The sequence below is a fragment of the Eptesicus fuscus genome, chromosome 6 (genome assembly GCF_027574615.1).
Source record: "Eptesicus fuscus isolate TK198812 chromosome 6, DD_ASM_mEF_20220401, whole genome shotgun sequence".
Classification (NCBI taxonomy): Eukaryota; Metazoa; Chordata; class Mammalia; order Chiroptera; family Vespertilionidae; genus Eptesicus; species Eptesicus fuscus.
In genome coordinates this window covers 23,873,650-23,891,767 of record NC_072478.1, presented here as the reverse complement: position 1 = coordinate 23,891,767, position 18,118 = coordinate 23,873,650, and the positions used below count along the sequence as shown (strand labels likewise).

Below are 18,118 nucleotides of genomic sequence, written 5' to 3'. Positions count from 1 at the left end.
GGCCTGGTGCACCAGCGGACAGGCCGTGATCAAAAGCGAAAGCGTGTAGGGGACCCTACACGTGCATGATTCAATCATGCACTGGGCCTCTAGTTTATTTATAAGGTTACAACTGTCTTTGAAATTAATCAGTGCACGAAACAACAGGTGTTTTTTTTTTTTTTTCATTCACATTCACACTAATTACTACTATAAATAAGATATTCATAATTTCTCCAGTTTCGATCTAAACATTACATTTGTAGTGACAAGATGCGGGTTCTGGTACAGATTTTCTAATTCACCGTCTGGCCCTAGACAAGCGATCTTGGATCTCTGCCTTCACCCACATCTCACAGAGATAGTACCTTTTTAAACCGACTTTATAGGCAAATAGGCATAGAATTTATATGAAAACATTTTGCTAAAGTTGCTAAACAAACAAGGTAAAATATGTAGCATTTTATCATATGTTTTCTAACATTTGATTTGCTTTTTATAGTTTAAACAAAATAAAGATTGCATCCTTTCAGACTACAAAATTCAGTAGTTATGCAAGGTGAGTTCAAGTAGTAAAGCGGGTCATCATAGTAAACCCATTCATCCATGCTCTCGTTTAATTAAGAAATAATAATTGTAAAAATAGATAACATTTTGTGAAAATATTCCCATTTATTCTATCTTAGGAATTCTCGCCCATATCGATGGATTGTCTGGCATCGGACATGGCATCCGGTGCTTGAACAGTCCCTTTGTCCATAGACTTTGTCAAGCGGGTTTGGCAGCCCCGTCGGGATCTGCGTGTCATTCCCATCGGTGATGGCTTCGTTTCCCGTGGATGTGCTTTTCGGAGCCGAGGCGGCAGGCAGAGCCGGCCAGGGCTCCGCACACGCACCAAAACCATCGGTAGCTGCTAGTAGATTATTTTCAATCACAACATCTAGCGGAGAGTCACCGGTTTTTCCTTTGGTTGTTGCTATTTCACCGTCACGGTTTCAAAAACGTGGGCTGTTCTTTTATCTTCGGAGCTGCCACGCGCTGGGGCCCGCAGGCTCAGCGGCCGCCTCCCCGCGCCGCCGCCCGGGCCCGGCTCCCCGGAGGCCGCCGGCTGCCACGCGGGCTCCGGCGACGAGCAGCCCCCGCCGGGCCGCGCCGCCCAGGGCCGCGAAGGAGGCGCGCAGAAGCCGGGCGCCCCCCGCCGCGGCCACAGCCGGGGGGCCGGTGACTACCGGGTGCGACGCGGGCGCCCGGCAGCGAGTGCGAGGCGGGTGCCGGAGTGCGGGCGGGAGCTGCGGGCGTCACGCCAGGCCGGGGCCGGGCGGGCTGGGGCCGGAGAGGCAGCTCCGGGCCGGCTCCGCCTTCCGGTGCCCTATAAACCCGTCCTATTTCCTTCCTCTTTAAGGCTAAATAATACTCTACTGTATTCATTCATCCACTGGTGGACACTTGGATTGCTTCCATTTTTGACTATGGTGAATACTACTATGAACATGGGTGTGCAAATATCTCTTCCAGCCCCTGCTCTCAGTTGCTAGACCATGTGGTAATTCTAGTTTTAATTTTTTGAGGAAACACAATACTGTTTTCCAGCTCCATCTTTTGGCTCAGCTTTCTTCTGGATTGGTTTCATTCTCTGCCAAGTTCTTTCATGAAGGGACACTCCCAATCCCTTAACCACACTTATATTTCCTTGGCTTCAACATCAGAGAAATGAAGGCTTCTATTGCTCCAAAGTCTCAAGACCTGGTGACCACTGGCTCCGGCTGGCCAATTTTGTCACTTACTACTAAACTAATTACTGTGGCTAGGTCATAGGCCTAGTTTTTGTTTTTGTGTGTTTTTTTTTAAACGTGTTTTGGGGTTTTTTATTACTTTTGAGAGAGAGAGAGAAAGGGAGAGGGAGAGATAAGAAATATTGATGAGAGAGAAACATCGATTGGCAGCCTCCTGCACACTCCCTACTGGGGACTGAGCCCGAAACTTGGGCATCAAACCAGTGACCTCTTGGTTCCTGGGTCGATGCTCAACCACTGAGCCACACCAGCTGGGCTCACGGGCCTAATTTTGGAGTCAAGCAATAGGAATCTGACAATGAACTACAGATTGAGCTGGGCAGAGGGGTGATTCCCCATAGCACTGTGGTTAACACATGTCCACTCTGAGACAGTGGGAAGGCAGCTGGCATGGTTCAAAAAGCTTTCAAGGAGAGTTCTTGGGTATAATCAGGGGAGTTGGCAGGAGAAATCTATGAAGATTGTAAGAAATAAGGCGAGCCCTAGCTGGTTTGGCTCAGTGGATAGAGCATCAGCCTGCAGACTGAGAGGTCCCAGGTTCAATTCAGCCAAGGGCACATGCCTGGGTTGCAGGCTTGATTTCCAGTGGGGGGCGGGGGGCACGTGCAGGAGGCAGCCGATCAATGATTCTCTCTCATCATTGATGTTTCTCTCTCCTTCTCCCTCTCCCTTCCTCACTGAAATCAATAAAAATAAATATTTTTTGAAAAAAGGCAAGCCCCCAAATTCAGGGGTCCTGGTAGAACACAAAACATATTTGGGAGCCAGGCAGCAAGGCAAACATCTTTACTTCTATGGAGAAGGGTGCACACGCACATGGCCTGGAAGCATGCACACACCGAGCAGGGGGTCTGCTCGGCTTTATAATCCCTGTTGCCCATGACCTGTCCCTCACTCTTGATTGGAGCTCAGGCGCACCGTCTTTCCTGATTTGCTAATTCAAAGGGAGAGGCTGTCCTTTGCTGTTTCAAGATGGCAGTCCCCACGGGAGCTGCAAGCCATGCGGCCAACATGGTGGCTGCCAAGTCACACAGTCCAAAATGGCGGCTGTCTAAACTGTTCTTTGACAGAGAAGATTACTTGTTTATTCTCACAAGATGAGGAAGACAAGTGGATGATGTTCATGAGGATATTAAAGTCCTGAGGATGGCCTGACCAATGCGGCTCAATGGTTGAGCTTCGACCTATGAACCAGGAGGTCATGGTTCGATTCCCAATCAGGGCACATGCCCAGGTTGTGGGCTTAATCCCTTGTAGGGGGCATGCAGGAGACAGCCAATCAATGATTCTCTTTCATCATTGATGTTTCTCTGTCTCCCTCTCTGAAATCAATAAAAATATACACCGAGTGGCCAGATTATTATGATCTCTGAACGCGTAATAATCTGGCCACTCAGTGTACTTATGTATAAGGGAAAGCTTGCAAATCTTGTTATGTCAAGGGACCAGGAGATAGTGGCCCCCAGCCTCTGGCTAGTAAGACCTCTGCTTCTAACTACCCACAATGCAGTTCTTATACATGGAAAAACCTTATTTTAAAATCACAACTCTGTGGTCAGTCTACACTGAGTGGCCAGATTATTATGCGTTCAGAGATCATAATAATCTGGCCACTCAGTGTATTTTTTATTTTTTAAAAAAACATATTTTTATTGATTACAGAAGGGAAGGGAGAGGGAGAGGGAGAGGGAGATAGAAACATCCATGAGAGAGACCCATCCATCAGCTGCCTCCTGCACACCCCACACTGGGGATTGAGCCCGAAACCTGGGCATGTGCCCTGACCGGGAATTGAACCGGAGACCTCTTGGTTCCAGGGTGGATGCTCAACCACTGAGCCACACCAGCCGGGCTCAGTGTATTTTTTTTAAAAAGCCCTGAGGATGGCAGAACCTGTTTAGAGGAAGTGCAAGAGGATGCACAAGAGGATGGGGATAGACCTTAATCTTCAGCCAATGAGGGGAGGGTGCAATGGGGAGAACGGGGTGTAGCCAGATGACAGGGGGTATCAGTTAAGGCAAGCAAGTAAGAGAATGGTTGTGCATACAGAAATTGTTAACTATGTTGTAATGGAAAGGCAAAGGTAGGAGGCTGGGTTGGGGTGGCAATACAGGGGTAAGAGAAGGAAGATGGCTTCTGGGGTCTCCATCTTGTATGGTAACCAAGTAGAGACCACGGACAAGGAGCATGACAGATGTAGCAAGTCAGAGGTTGGGCTGAACACCTCTCATGCAGCAGCTCCTGGTGGGCGGGGAAGGTGTGGGCCCAGGTAAACTACACTTTTAAGGGCGTTTTAGTTTCCTCTACACTTTCACTGCAGCCCAGTGGATCTTCTCAATTAAAAACACCAGGTTGGCCTGGCTGCTGTGGCTCAGTGGTTGAGCATCAACCCAGGAACCGAGAGATCATGGTTCCATTTCCAGTCAGGGCACATCCCCAGGTTGTGGGATCGATCCCCAGGAGGAGGTATGCAGGAGGCAGCTAATCCATGATGTTTCTCTCTCACCAATGTTTCTGTCTATCCCTCTCCCTGAAAATCATTAAAACATTTAAAAATTAAAGGCTCTAGTAAAACAAAACACGACACACCAGGTTGAATGGGCACAAATCTAATAGGTAATAATCACAATCATTAACTGTTTCTTCAGCATCCACTCCAGACTGGCTGCTCCAGCAATCCTTTGAGGTTGAAAAACTCTCCAAAGGTGTCCAGGAATCCTCCATAGAGGTGGCTGTTGGAAATCAGGATCCTACCTGCCCCTTTGCGTGGGGCCCCTTTGATAGGGGCTGCCTTAGAGGAATAAGATCCTCAAAAGCAAGTTCTTTAAAAAAATGTAACCTTGGGTGCCTCCCAAGAAAGGTCTACAGCAGCGATTTTCAACCTTTTTTATCTCATGGCACACATAAATTACCGAAATTCTGCAGCATACCAAAAAATACACTTTCTGCCCATCGAACAAAAACATAGATATAATTTTGATTCATTCACACTGGATGGCTATTGTCCTTTTATTTTTTTTATGATTTGAGAGAGAAACATTGATTGGTTGCCTCTTGCATGAACCCCGACCAGGATTGAATTCAAAGCCTGGGTACATGCTCTGACCAGGAATTGAACCCTCCACCCTTCGGTGTACTACGGGAAGATTCTCCAACTGAGCCACACCACTCAGGGGTGTTGTCATTTTTTTAAATTTGGCAATATAATTCTAAGGGGAAAAAGGCAGGTGCCCCTGACTGAACAGTCAGGTATTGCATGTTTTAAAAATTCTTGTGGCATGCCCTAGCTGGTTTGGCTCAGTGGATGGAGTGTCAGCCTGCGGACTGAAGCGTCCCAGGTTCGGTTCTGGTCAAGGGCACATGCCCAGGTTGTGGGCTCGATCCCCAGTGGGGGGTGTATGCAGGAGGCAGCCGATCGAGGATTCCCTCTCATCATTGATGTTCCTATCTCTCTCCCTCTCCATTCCTCTCTGAAGTTAATTTAAAAAATTCTTGTGGCACACCAGATGAAAAATCATTGGTCTGCAGACTTGGGAGTCAGAAAACTAGAAACCTTCCTTGTTCTACCACTTGGTAGCGCTGTTAGCTTAGCCAAATTGCCCTGCTTCTGAGCCAGTTTGTGTCAAGAGACATTGCTGATCTGATCTCTAAACTTTAGAGTTAAAGCCAGTTAGTGTTAAAAGCCAGTTATCACCTTCATCATGACCTGGAAAATTCTAAACTTAATCATTTGAATACAGGTGCGATCAATTTTACCAAACTTTTCGTTAATCTCAAGCTCTATTTGTTTATGAAAGATCTTCAGCCCTGGCTGGGTAGCTCAGTTGGTTAGCTTGCAGTTCAAGCACATACAAGAATAAACCAATAAATTTATAAATAAGTAGAACAATAAATTGATGTTTCTCTCTCTCTAAAATAAATTATCTTTTTTTTTTTTTTTTTAAGAAAGAAAGGTTTTCAAGTTGGGGGGAGGAAGATGCAGAATGTCTATTATTTATGTGAAAAACAGCAACAGAAATACAATTAAGCATCGTTGTGAGTAAAATATCTGTGTAGAGAGACACAAAAAACTTTACAACAGCTGCTAAGGAGGAGGGTATCTGGGGGAGGAAGATATAGACTCTTTCCTCTCACATCCTCTTGCACATTTGACATTTTATATCATGTGAATAGATTATCAGTTCAAAATTCTGTTAATAAAAAGCAGTAAGGCCCTGCCAGTATAGCCCAGTGATTGAGCTTCAACTCATGAACCAAGAGGTCACCAGTTCGATTCCTGGTCAGGGCACATGGCCAGGTTGCAGGGTTCAATCCCCAGTGGGGGGTGTGCAGGAGGTAGCAGATTGATGATTCTCATCATTGATGTTTCTATCTCTCTATCCTTCTCCCTCTAAAATCAATAAAAAACCTATTTTTAAAAATGTAGGTACAGCATGCACCCATTTCTGTAATCATATCTTTACACCATTAAAAAAAAAACACCTCAGCCAAGGATGTTTTTTAATTTTTATTTTCTAAAATAATACTTCGGTTCTGGCTAGGAAAGAATTCAGAGCCAAGACCCAAACTATAAGGGAACATTTATTTGGTAAATCACAGAGGTAGAAGTAATTCCTAGAAGAAATGGGCTTAGGAAACAAGTTATAGAGGTTAAAGGAAGAGCCCTTGGAGCTTGGAAGCTAATGGTAACATGCCTGGGGCAGGGAGGAGAGAGAAGGGAAAAGGAAAGGGAACGGCAAGGCATGCTCCCAGAGGGAGAGCGCCTGAGAATGTTTGTTTGTTTGTTTTTTTGCTTTCAAAGAGAGGGAGGTGGGGGTGGGGTGTGGGAGGGAGAAGCATGGATATGAGAAACTTAGATGACTTGCCTCCCAAAGGCACCCCAATCATGGATTAAACTATAAACCTAGGTATGTGCCCTGACGAGAACCTAACCTGCTACTACCTTTTGGTGTATGGGAAGAAGTTTCAAGCAATTTGAGTAACCAAGCCAGGGCCACCTGACCTTTTTAATAATAGCTATAATTTTGGGGCATTTGCCCTGCACTAAAATTCGCCAAGTGCTTTTTTATTATTACTATTTTGTAGAAAAGGAAACGAGGGATCGATCAGTCCTTGGTTTCACCGGGGGCCTCAAACCTAGGGCAGGCACTGGACATTGTATCAGTTACAAACTAGCTGTGCCGCCCCTACGTTTTTTGCAAGGAAGACCCGCTACTAGGCTATAAGTCTTTTAACTTCTCATCTCTTTCAGGAAGAAAACCTTTTCAACAGCTTATATTCTGGACCCAGCCTCACCTAACAACGGTGCCTGTCGAGCGCCAGGCTGACCCTTACACTGGAGGGGAGGAGAGCTTAGTTTAGATACAGATTGTACATCAGGGATCTTACACGGCGCTCGGGAGGCTTCCCCGACAGGCTTGTAAAGAAAAGGTGCTCGGTCCCCAGGAACTTTGTTTATGAGACCCAAACTGGTGGCCCAGCGTCCGAGTCGCAGCACCGGTTCTCCCGTGAACGGGCCGTGAATCCTCAAGCCAGGTCTTTTTTTTTGCATTGCCTCAGTGTCTCCATCTGTGCAAGAGAGGCGGCAAGATCCGACCAGCTCAGCTCGGCACTTCGGCAGCTCGGGACACTGCCGTCTCACACACGCACCTCGGGTCTTCTCCGCTTCTTGCAGAGAAGCGGGGAGTAGGTTGGAAGCTCGGCGGGCAGGCCTCCTTTCGAGGAAACACCTCCTCCACAGAGACCCAGCTATTATGAGGACGTTAACGGGCCAGATTCCCAGAGGCGTTTCCGCCAACGTACACATGGCGACGGGTTTAAGATGGTGGCCGCGCATGAGCGTAAACTCCAAGCCTCACCTGCCTCTCGCCCTGAATTACGTGAAAAAGCGGCTCAAAACCGTCAATAAGAGAGCGCTGACGTCGTCACATGATGTAGGCCGACCAATACAACAAAGGGAAAGCGAAAAGTCCTCATCACGTGGCCAAGGAGGGCTCCGATTTTGCCACTGTCACATGACCAAGCAAAGGCGTGGAAAGGGGAGGGGAACGTTCCGACGCCACGTGACCAGCTCGCAACGTCTACGCCCTCATCACGTGACCAGAACCCACCTCCTCCTCTTTTCGTCCCTCCCACTCTCTTAAGCTGGGCCTGCGTCGAACGCAACGCGGCGACGAGGGGGCGGGGCTCCCGGTGGTCACGTGGCTCCGCACCTCCCTGGCGCGCGCCCGCCCGCCCGCTCGCCCCCGGCTCCTCCTCCTCTTCTCGCCATTGCAGTTGGACTCAGCAGCCCGGTGCGCACCGCGTGGCTTTTGCGGGGGAGATCCCGGCGGGTTGTGGCAGGCGGTCGGCGGCGGTTGCGGTCGGGGAAGGGACGCTGACAAGGTAAGCTCCAATGTGGCGGCGGTCAGGCCCGCTCCCGCCTCTGCCCCTCCCCCCGCCCGTCCTCCCACTTAGCGCGGGCCCGGCTGGAGAGTCGCGGTGACAAGGCCAGAGGCGCCCCTTGCTTCCCGCTTCCGCCCGGTCCCCTGTCTCGGCGCCTAGCTCATTCTTCTGTGCCAGCCGTGCTCCCGCGTTTGGCCGTTACTCTCCCCCATTGTGCCGAGGAAACAAAATGGCGACGTCGGCGGCGAGGGCTCCGTGCGCGCGCACCCGTCCTCCCCCCTCGCGGCCCCTCGTTTGGCGGCAGCGCCTCGCGTGGGGGGTGCGCGCGCACCGGGCTCCTGGCCTCAGCCTCCCCCGGCCCGGGCTTTTGTCTGTTGCGGCGCTCCGCGTGCGCGCACGTGCTGGAAACACACCCCCCCCCTCCGGCCTAGAGCATCCGGGTCTGCGGGGCAGGAGCGCCTCTTCTCACCCCCATCCTCATCTCCTCCTCTCCTCCTCTTTGTCCCACTCCCGCCTCGGATTCCAGGAGGGTCCTAGGCTCCAGAGGCGGGAAACGTGGTCTTCTTTGTCCTTAAATGGCGCGGAGAGGTGGACCCCCTCCCCGGAACCTCTTCCATGCGCGGATTACAGAGGAGGTCTTTGTGGGATCATGGGGTTCCCAAATCCCCGGTCAGCCAGGCCTCCCACAGATCACCATCCAAACTTGGGGAAGGCTTTAAGATTTCCATTTCTTTAGTCCAGGTGTTTCACTGATGTTGAATTTTTTCCCCCCAGATTGTTTAGGGCTTGCATCCTCCGCCAAAATAGCGATCTGGTGCGATGTTTGGGTGCACTGTAATCTGCAAGCTTGGGACCCAAACATGAGTGCTAATAAAAACTCTTTTCTATCTTATTTCCTCAAGTAGTAAAATGACTTGAGATTTTTAGGGTTGTTCTTGATGTTCTGCCCGGGTTAATGCTCTGCCTGGATGAATTATTTGGAGTGGATTGTGATCAGCATAGTTTTCACGAGCTCAGTGCCTAAACTTGGAAGAGTAAGCCATCTCTTCTAAGTAATTTCAAATTTGATTGAAAGTTGCTTGGGATTCTGCTTAGGGAACGTGATGGATCAGCAAGGAACCAAGAGTTTCTGTGATAAGCCTCCCTTTTCTGGATTCAGGTATTTCAGATTGTGAACCTGTGTTTCTGGTGCTTGGGATTCTTCCGTCTTTACAGTGAGTGGTCCAGACACAGACACCTGGGGAAATACAAGGTGCCATCCGAAGGTAGAGCTCAAATTGTTGAGGACTTTAGGCTCTCCCCAGGTGTCTGTGATTGGGAGTTTCCACGGGTTACTCACAGTGCTGCCACTCTGTATGTGATGCTTTGTGTGTGGTCGTGTGGGATGTAGTGACAGCAGCCGCTCATGCTGTGAATGAAGTGTGTGGATGAAGTCTTATTCACAGCTGGAAAGTGGCGGGGGGCGGGCGGGGGGGAAGCATGTAGGGCACTGACAGGTGCTGTTATGTAGTCCTGGGGTCTTTGCCCCTGAGCTGTAATTCTTGTCCCTGTGGTTTGCAAATGGAATCTGTTGCAAATGGAGGCGGGCAGTTACTGCCAGGTTTGGCCTTGACAGGACTGGACATTTGATTTATCAGTCTTCCCTACCCTCTAGGAACTTGGGCAAGCCTTCGAATTGTCTTCTTTCTGAAGTGGAACGGTGACTAATGGTTGGCAGTTTTGTTTGTTTTTCTTTATTTGAACTCGTTTAGTGCCTATAGGCAAAATTTTGTTTAGTTACTTCTAGTATACTTGATAATTTTATTCCTTGGAGTGAGGAATCTCTAATATCTAAATTAAAAAATGCTTGCTATAAAAAAATCCACATTGGCAAGAGCAGCTGCTAATCTGATGACACATGGATGGTGCTTGTTTTTGTGCTTCCCTGGTTAAGGTCTTCAGGTAGGCACAGGTGGAGTCCATGATGAGGAAAGAGTCTTTTTCTATGAGTCTATAAGCCACTTCTCTTTGGGTAAACAGTATCTTGTCTGTCTTTATTATTTTTAAAATGTTTTTATTGATTTCAGAGTGAGGAAGGAGAGGGGGAGAGAGATAGGAACATCAGTGATGAGCGAATCATTGATCGGCTACCTCCTGCACGCCCCACACTGGGGATTGAGCCTACAACCCAGGCATGTGCCCTGACTAGGAATCGAACCCATGACCTCCTGGTTCATAGGTTGATGCTCAACCACTGAGCCACACCAGCCAGCTCTTGTTTTCTTTAGGCTGGACATCTGCCCCTTTACCTCTCTCACCACCTTCCCTATTCTTTCTGATTTCACCTTTTACAGGTCAGAGGTTAGAATGGAAGGATGCGGGGGAGACAGAGAGAATAGCATCAGTGTGAGAGAGACTGCACATGCCCTAACCACGTGGTCGGCAAACTGCGGCTCGCGAGCCACATGCGGCTCTTTGGCCCCTTGAATGTGGCTCTTCCACAAAAGACCACGGCCTGGGCAAGTCTATTTTGAAGAAGTGGCGTTAGAAGAAGTTTAAAAAATTTGGCTCTCAAAAGAAATTTCAATTGTTGTACTGTTGATATTTGGCTCTGTTGACTAATGAGTTTGCTGACCACTGCCCTAACCAATCAAGATCAAGCCTGGAACGAGGTACCTGCCCTTGACCAGAATGGAATCTGCAACCTTTCAGTCCTCAAGCTGATGCTCTAACCACTGAGCAACCAGCAAGGGCTGTGCAGTTTTTTTTAAAAGATTTTTAAATTGTTTTTGAGAAAGAGAGAAACATCAATTTGTGAGTAAAACATCCATTGGCTGCCTCCTGCACAACCACAACTAGGAACTGAACCCAAAACCTTTCGGTGAATGGTAGGATGCCCAACCAACTGAGCCACTCCAGCCAGGGCAGCCTGGTACAGTTTTGAAAGATGTGTAAATGTCACCATCTGGTATTAGCATATATGGCCCAAAAAGTGGTGACATTTTACTTATTTATATTTTTTATTGATTTCAGAGATAAAGGGAGAGGAACATCAATGTTGAGAGAGAATCATTGATTGGCTGCCTCCTGCATGCCCCACATTGGGGATTGAGCCCACAACCTGGGCGTGTGCCCTGACCGAGAATAAAACCTATGACCTCTTGGTTCATAGGTTGACACTCAACCACTGAGCAGCACTGGCCAGGCAAGTGGACATTTTATCCAAATCACTGGAGGCCCGGTGTACGAAATTCGTGCACTTGGGTGGGGGAGGTCCCTCAGCCTGGCCTGCACCCTCGCAATCTGGGATCCCTCGCTCCTTATGCTCAGCTTGCTGCTCCTTAGCCCTGCCGCAGAGGCAGGAGAGGCGCTCGTCAGCCAGCGGTGAGCCTGGCTTCTGGCTGAGCAGCCGCTCCCCCTGGTGGTCAGTACGCATCATAGTGACCGGTCGTTTGGCTGTAACGGCAGCTTAGGCTTTTTTTATATAGATAAATGCTTTAAACTTTCTCAGGAATGAAGATTTTTCTAGGCTTTCTGAATTGGGTGCTTTTTATTTTAGCAGAGTCCTGGGAAAGGAAGATCTTACTTTTGTTTCCAGGGGAAGGGTTTGGAATTAGAGGCAAATGGTGGATTGACAGGAGTCACACAAAGGTTGTCAGTGAAGTGTGTCCGGGTCCTGAAGGGATGAAGTTGACTTCAGTTTTCTGCTGCAGCATTTGACAGTTTCACCTGAAACAACTAGCTTTCCTCTTTGCTTTGTTAGGGTAGGTTGGTGCTGCCTCTTTGAAGTGTTAGCTGTGTGGGCAGGCATTTGTTAGGGAGCCTTGTCAGTGTACTGATTTTTATAACTTGCTTCTCACCATGTTTATGCTCTGTTATACCCCTGTGAAGTTTTCCCAAGACAGCACTTTTTAGGTGATAGCAATTGGAAGTTCAGACATTTTTTATTGGTTGCTTCCCAAACTCACCCCATAGAACCTGAAACCTAGGTATGTGCTCTGATTGGGAATCAAACCCAACCTTTTGATGTATAGGACCTCACTCCAATCTACTGAGTCACTTGACCACTGCCAGACATATTTTCAATGCCTGCTTTTTTTCAGGTGTTTTAACCCTTTGCACTCGCTTGCTTTTTTCGATTCCTTTATTCTACTGCTAACCGTGTCGAGTCACACTCAACATCCGAGTGCAAAGGGTAAGAAAGCAGTGTCCAGTTGAAATTTTTTCCTTTTCTCATTGAATGTCCATATAATGAAGAAATTGAAAATGTAGCCACCAGTTTTAACAGGAAAATGAGTTTATTACGGGCCTTTTTTTGTGGGAGCCATATACTATCACCAAGGATTATTTAGTCAAAAGTTGAATGTATTCCCTGGCCGGTCTGGCTTAGTTGGTTGGAGCTTCTGGTGCACTGAAGAGTCATCAGTTCAATTCCTGCTCAGTGCATATACCGAAGTTTCAGGTTCGATCACCAGTTGGGATGCCTACTGGAGGCAACTGATCCATGTTTCTCCGTTCATCTCTTTCCTTCACTCTCTCCCTCCACCCCCATCCTCTCCTAAAATCAGTAAAAATATATTCTCATCCAGCCCGTGTGGCTCAGTGATTGAGTGTCAATCCATGATCCAGGAGGTCAGGGTTCGGTTCCAGATTCTCTCTCATCATTGATGCTTCTATCCCTCTCTCTCTTCCTTTCTGAAACCAATGAAAAATATATTTTTAAAAAACATCATAAATATGACCTCGTGTGAGAATTTAAAAAAAAAGTTTAATGTGCATCCTTTTATTAGAATATGTAAATTGGCTCCATATTATTTTTATACTCTTAGGTGATTAGTGAAAAGTGGTGCTATTGGCAGTTTGAGATCCCTGATAGTTGTTTTTTTTTTAATATATATTTTATTGATTTTTTACAGAGAGGAAGGGAGAGGGATAGAGAGTTAGAAACATCGATGAGAAGAGAAACATCCATCACCTGCCTCCTGCACACCTCCTACTGGGGATGTGCCCGCAATCAAGGTAGATGCCCTCGACCGGAATCGAACCTGGGACCCTTCAGTCTGCAGGCCAACGCTCTATCCACTGAGCCAAACCGGTCAGGGCTCCATGGTAGTTTTTTTTTTTAATTTAACTATGTTTTTATTGACTTTAGAGAGAGGAAAAAGAGAGAGAGAAACATTAATCGGTTGACTCCTCTATGCACCCCAACTGGGCACGGAGCCAGCGATCTTTTGGTGCACAGGATGACACTCAGCCAACTTAGCCACACTGGCCATGGTGGTCCATGATGATTTTTAAAAGTATATATATCTTACTGATTTTTTATAGAGAGTTGGACACATCGATGAGAGAGACACATCAATTAGCTGCCTCCTGCACACCTCCTACTGGGGATGTGCCTGCAACCAAGGTACATATCCTTGACTGGAATCGAACCTGTGACCCTTCAGTCCATAGGCTGATGCTCTATCCACTAAGCCAAACCAGGGCTTTTTAAAAGACTTTTAACCCTTTGCACTCGCTTGCTTTTTTCTCGATTCCTTTATTCTACTCGGGATTTAATTTTTTAAATACCCCAGATTTTACAAAGCGCGGCAGTAGAATAAAAAACGAGTTTCTTTTCATACAAACTTATTTATTTGGATTTTTTAATATTTCAAATTATTGATACATTCAAAGAGTATAAAAAGAGCTGCTACCGATGCTAACCGTGTCGAGTCACACTCGACATTCGAGTGCAAAAGGTTAAAATTGATTTTTAGAGGTGGGCGGAGGAGAGAAACACTGATGTGAGTGTGAAACATAGATCAGCTTTCTCCTGCACGCTCCTACCAGGGATCAAGCCAGAATGAAACCGGCAACCTTTCGATGCATGGGATGACATTGAACCAGCTGAGCCACACCATCAGGGCCAGCCTTCTTTTCAGTAGGACTGTGGTTCAGTCCAAGGATGAGGTCATATTGGGATAATCTTCCAGGCCACTTGTTTTCCTACTGCTTGCCTTTTAACTAACCTGAGAAGAATATGTGTGTGTTTAAAAAATGAAACTTTGTAAGTTAGCTTCTCAATAGTACATGTAGTGATTTGTAGGTTGACAGTCCCTTGCATTCATAAATTACCAGTAAAATGTAAAAAAAAAAAAAATTAAAACATCAACAGTCTATCTATACTAAAAAAAGGTAATATGCTAATTAGACCGGGAGACCTTCCGGACAAAACCATGGTGGCAGGGCCGAGGCAGAGGCAGTTAGGGGCAATCAGGCTGGTGGGGGGGGGGTAGTTGGGGGTGAGCAGGCTGGCGGGGGGGGACAGTTGGGGGCGAGCAGGCCGGCAGGGTGGCGGGGCAGTTGGGGGTGAGCAGGCCAGCAGGTGAGTGGTTAGGAGCCAGCAGCCCCGGATTGCTGGTTTAGGCCCGATCCCACAGGTATTGGGCCTAAACCGGCAGTCGGACATGCCCCAAGGGGTCCCAGATTGGAGAGGGTGCAGGCCAGGCTGAGGGACACTCCCTACCCCCACCCCCGTGCACGAATTTCGTACACCGGGCCACTAGTATATATAAGGCTGATATGCTAAGTGTCCCTCCCTCCCTCTGCCCTACTGGTTGCTATGACATGCACTGACCACCAGGGGCCAGCTGCTCAATGCCGGAGCTGCGGTGACTTGGCAGCGGTTCTCAGGTGACACACCCCAAAACCAGAGAGGAGGGAGCCCAATTCCTCACTGGGCCACACAATTGCACCTTCAGACGTGGGTTATGTTGTTGCTGGGGCACTGTTGGCCCAAATCTGGTTTACTGCACACAACGTTTGTGTTCCACACCCTGTTCCACAGCATCTTTGCAGAGTGCCCTCACACTCTGGGGCCCCTTGAGGGATGTCGGACTGCCAGTTTCAGCCCTATCCCTGCAGGCCAGGCCAAGGGACCCCATCTGCCTGAGGGACCCCGCTCACTCCACAAACACCTTTTGAGCCACAGCGTCACCCAGGTGTAGCAGGCCAGGGAGGGACAACGGGAGGTTGGCTCCAGGGCGTGTCTGGCCCGTCTCACTCAGTCCTGCCCCGCTGGCCACCTTCTAATTTAATTTCAATGTGCACGAGGACACTCGTATGAAAATAATTGGCCCAGCCACGTGGCTCATAGTAGTACCTAATAAATATTTGTCCTATGGGTGGCGTGTGCAGAATGCTTGCAGAGAAGGGGAAAATAGTTGCCCGGTAAATATGGGCTGCCCAGTGAGAGCTCACCAGTGACTACAGCTTCACAGAGCAGATGTGACAGGAGTGTAGAAAAGGTGAATTGAGTCAATTTTGGTGAAGTTACTTGAGTTTTTTGTTTTAAGTATATTTATTGATTTCAGAGAGAGGAAGGGAGAAAGATATAGAAACATCAATGATGAGAGAGAATCATCAATGGGCTGCCTCCTGCACTCCCCCTACTGGGAATGGAGCCTGCAAACCAGGCATGTGCCCTGACCTCCTGATTTATGGGTCAAAGCTCAACCATTGAGCCACACTGGCTGGGCTCGAGTTTGTTTTTTAAAGTGTGAGGCTTCAGCTCTGAAAAACACTTGGGTAGTTTTTCATAAAATTGGCAGGCAACTATCACATGACCCAGCAATTTGACTCTTGTGCATTTATCCCCAAAGAAATGAACATACATGTTCACACAAAAATGAATACACAAATGATCTTAGCTTTATTTGTGATAGCCAAGAACTGGAAACCCCACAGATGTCCTTCAGCTGCTAAATGGTTAAACAAACCAAGGTATATCCATACCAAGGAATACTACTTGGCAATAAAAAAGAGCCAACTGTTGATACATACACAACTTGCATGAATCTTGAGGCAGTTGTGCTGCATGAAACAAGCCAATCCTGAAAGTTTACAGCTCTATAATTTTGTTTATATAAAACATTCTTGGAATGACAAAATTACAGAAATGGTAAATGAATTAGTTGTTAGGGGTTAGGCATGGGGGCAATTGGAAGGTGAATGTGACTGTACAGGGCAATGGGAGGGATCTTTGTGACAGCAATGGTCTGTATCTGACTATTTCAGTATGGGTATTGTGGTTATGATCTTGTACTATATAGTTGGCAAAATGTTACAATTGGAGGAAACTGGGTACAGAGTACACTTAATCTCTGTTACTTTTTACAATTTCAGGTGAAGTTACAGTTTTCTGAAAACAGTTTTCATTAAAAATGAATGTACCCCCTTGCCTACTAAAATAATTGACATTTGAGTGTTAATGTCCTTTGTGAAGCAGTCTTTAAATTTTTTCTTATTTAAATGTGTTTTTACTGATTTCAGAGAGAGGAAGGGAAAGAGAGAAACATCAGTGATGGGAGAGAATCATTGATTGGCTGCCTCCTCCTGCACGTGTCACCTCCACCCCTTCACCCCTACTCGCAAATCGAGCTGCAATCTGGGCATGTGCCTTGACCATGAGAATCGAACCAGTGACCTCTTGCTTCACGTGTGGACGCTCAACCACTGAGCCACACCATCAGACAGGCACTTTTTTTTTTTTTTCTTTTCTTTACTAGTGGGAAAAAAACTTTTGGGAGAAGAAATTAAAGTGTATGCTACATTTTAAAAAAATCCTCTTATGGCTTCCCCGTGGGATAGGTGGGCAAGTTGCATCGGTCCCCCCCACGAGGTCCCCCCACTCTTTGAATGTGTTGGAAAGAGGGTTTGATAATTCTCACTTGGTGTCATGTTAAACTTTATGCTGTGATTTTACATTTCCCTTGGGTCATCCAAGAATAGTTAAACTTACTCTCATAATACATTGTATTTGTGGCTTTATGGTTGAAAAGGAATTTTCCCATATTGTCACCTTTAATTCCTACTCTTTGCAACTCTGAGACAAGTGATTTTCTGGAGGTCCCACAACTGCCAGGTTGGAGAACTGAGGTGGATACAAACCTAGGGGTTCTGTTTCTAAGACCTGTGGGCTCTCCAGTGTCAGGGGGCCTGGGGTCCTGCTTCTCACAGACCAGTTGGGATTTCTAGAAATATTTTGAGGAAAAAACAACTTGTATTTGCCCACTTTTTTGTTAATCCTCACCTGAGAATACTTTTCCATTGATTTCTTTTTTTAAGACTGGAAGGGAGGGGGAGAGACAGAGAGTAAAGAAACATAGATGTGAGAGAGACACATCAGTGGGCTGCCTCCCGCATGTGCCCTGACCAGAGCTGGGGATCCAGCCTGCAACTGAGGTACATGCCCTTAACTGGAATCCAACCCAAGAAAGACCCTTTATTCCACGGGCCGATGCTTTTATCCACTGACCCAAATTGACTAGAGCAGGCCAACTTTTTGTTTTTCCTAGAAAAATGCCTTTTAACATCATCTCCATCTTTTCATAAGAAAAAAGATATTTTAGCACTGAAAATATAGGAAGAAAGTTAAGCTTAAAGGATGGCCCTTTACATTGAAAATCTTTATTCCTAACTTTATACCTTTCTATGGACCAATAAAAACACTGTTGCAGACAGAACTCTACTGATTGCACTAGACTTCAGACTTTTGTTGGATTTAATTTCTCAGAGTGGTGTCCATGCCACATTATTTTTTTTTAGTATATTTTATTGATTTTTTTACAGAGAGGAAGGGAGAGAGATAGAGAGTTAGAAACATCGATGAGAGAGAAACATCTATCAGTTGCCTCCTGCACTCTCCCTACTGGGGATGTGCCCGCAACCAAGGTACATGCCCTTGACCGTAATTGAACCCAGGACCCTTCAGTCCGCAGGCCAATGCTCTATCCACCGAGCCAAACCGGTTAGGGCCATGCCACATTTTTTTGTGTTTGTTTGTTTACTTATTTATTTTAAATATGTGTTTATTGATTTCTCAGAGAAAGGGAGGGAGAGGGAGAGGGAGGTAAAAACATCAATACTGAGAGAATCATTGATAGACTGCCTCTTGCATGCTTCCTACTGGGGACTGTGTCTGAAACCCAGGCATGTGC

General features: G+C 47.0%; 1 protein-coding gene and 1 pseudogene across 5 annotated transcripts in view; one reads left to right on the top strand and one right to left on the bottom strand.

The window, feature by feature from the left end:
• Positions 1 to 655: 655 nt before the first annotated feature.
• On the bottom strand, positions 656 to 2,653 carry LOC129149572 (adrenodoxin-like; annotated as a pseudogene).
• A 5,326-nt stretch (positions 2,654 to 7,979) lies between these two features.
• The window catches only part of ILF3 (interleukin enhancer binding factor 3), a 33,043-nt gene continuing 22,904 nt past the window's right edge, over positions 7,980 to 18,118 (top strand). For 2 of the 5 annotated variants that reach the window (XM_028134707.2, XM_054717436.1), the window contains exon 1: positions 7,982 to 8,156. The gene's annotated coding sequence lies outside the window, so the exon portion shown is untranslated. Of the gene's footprint in view, positions 8,157 to 18,118 lie in introns of all 5 variants that reach the window. The other 3 variants (XM_008158051.3, XM_028134705.2, XM_008158049.3) reach the window with 3 other exon arrangements.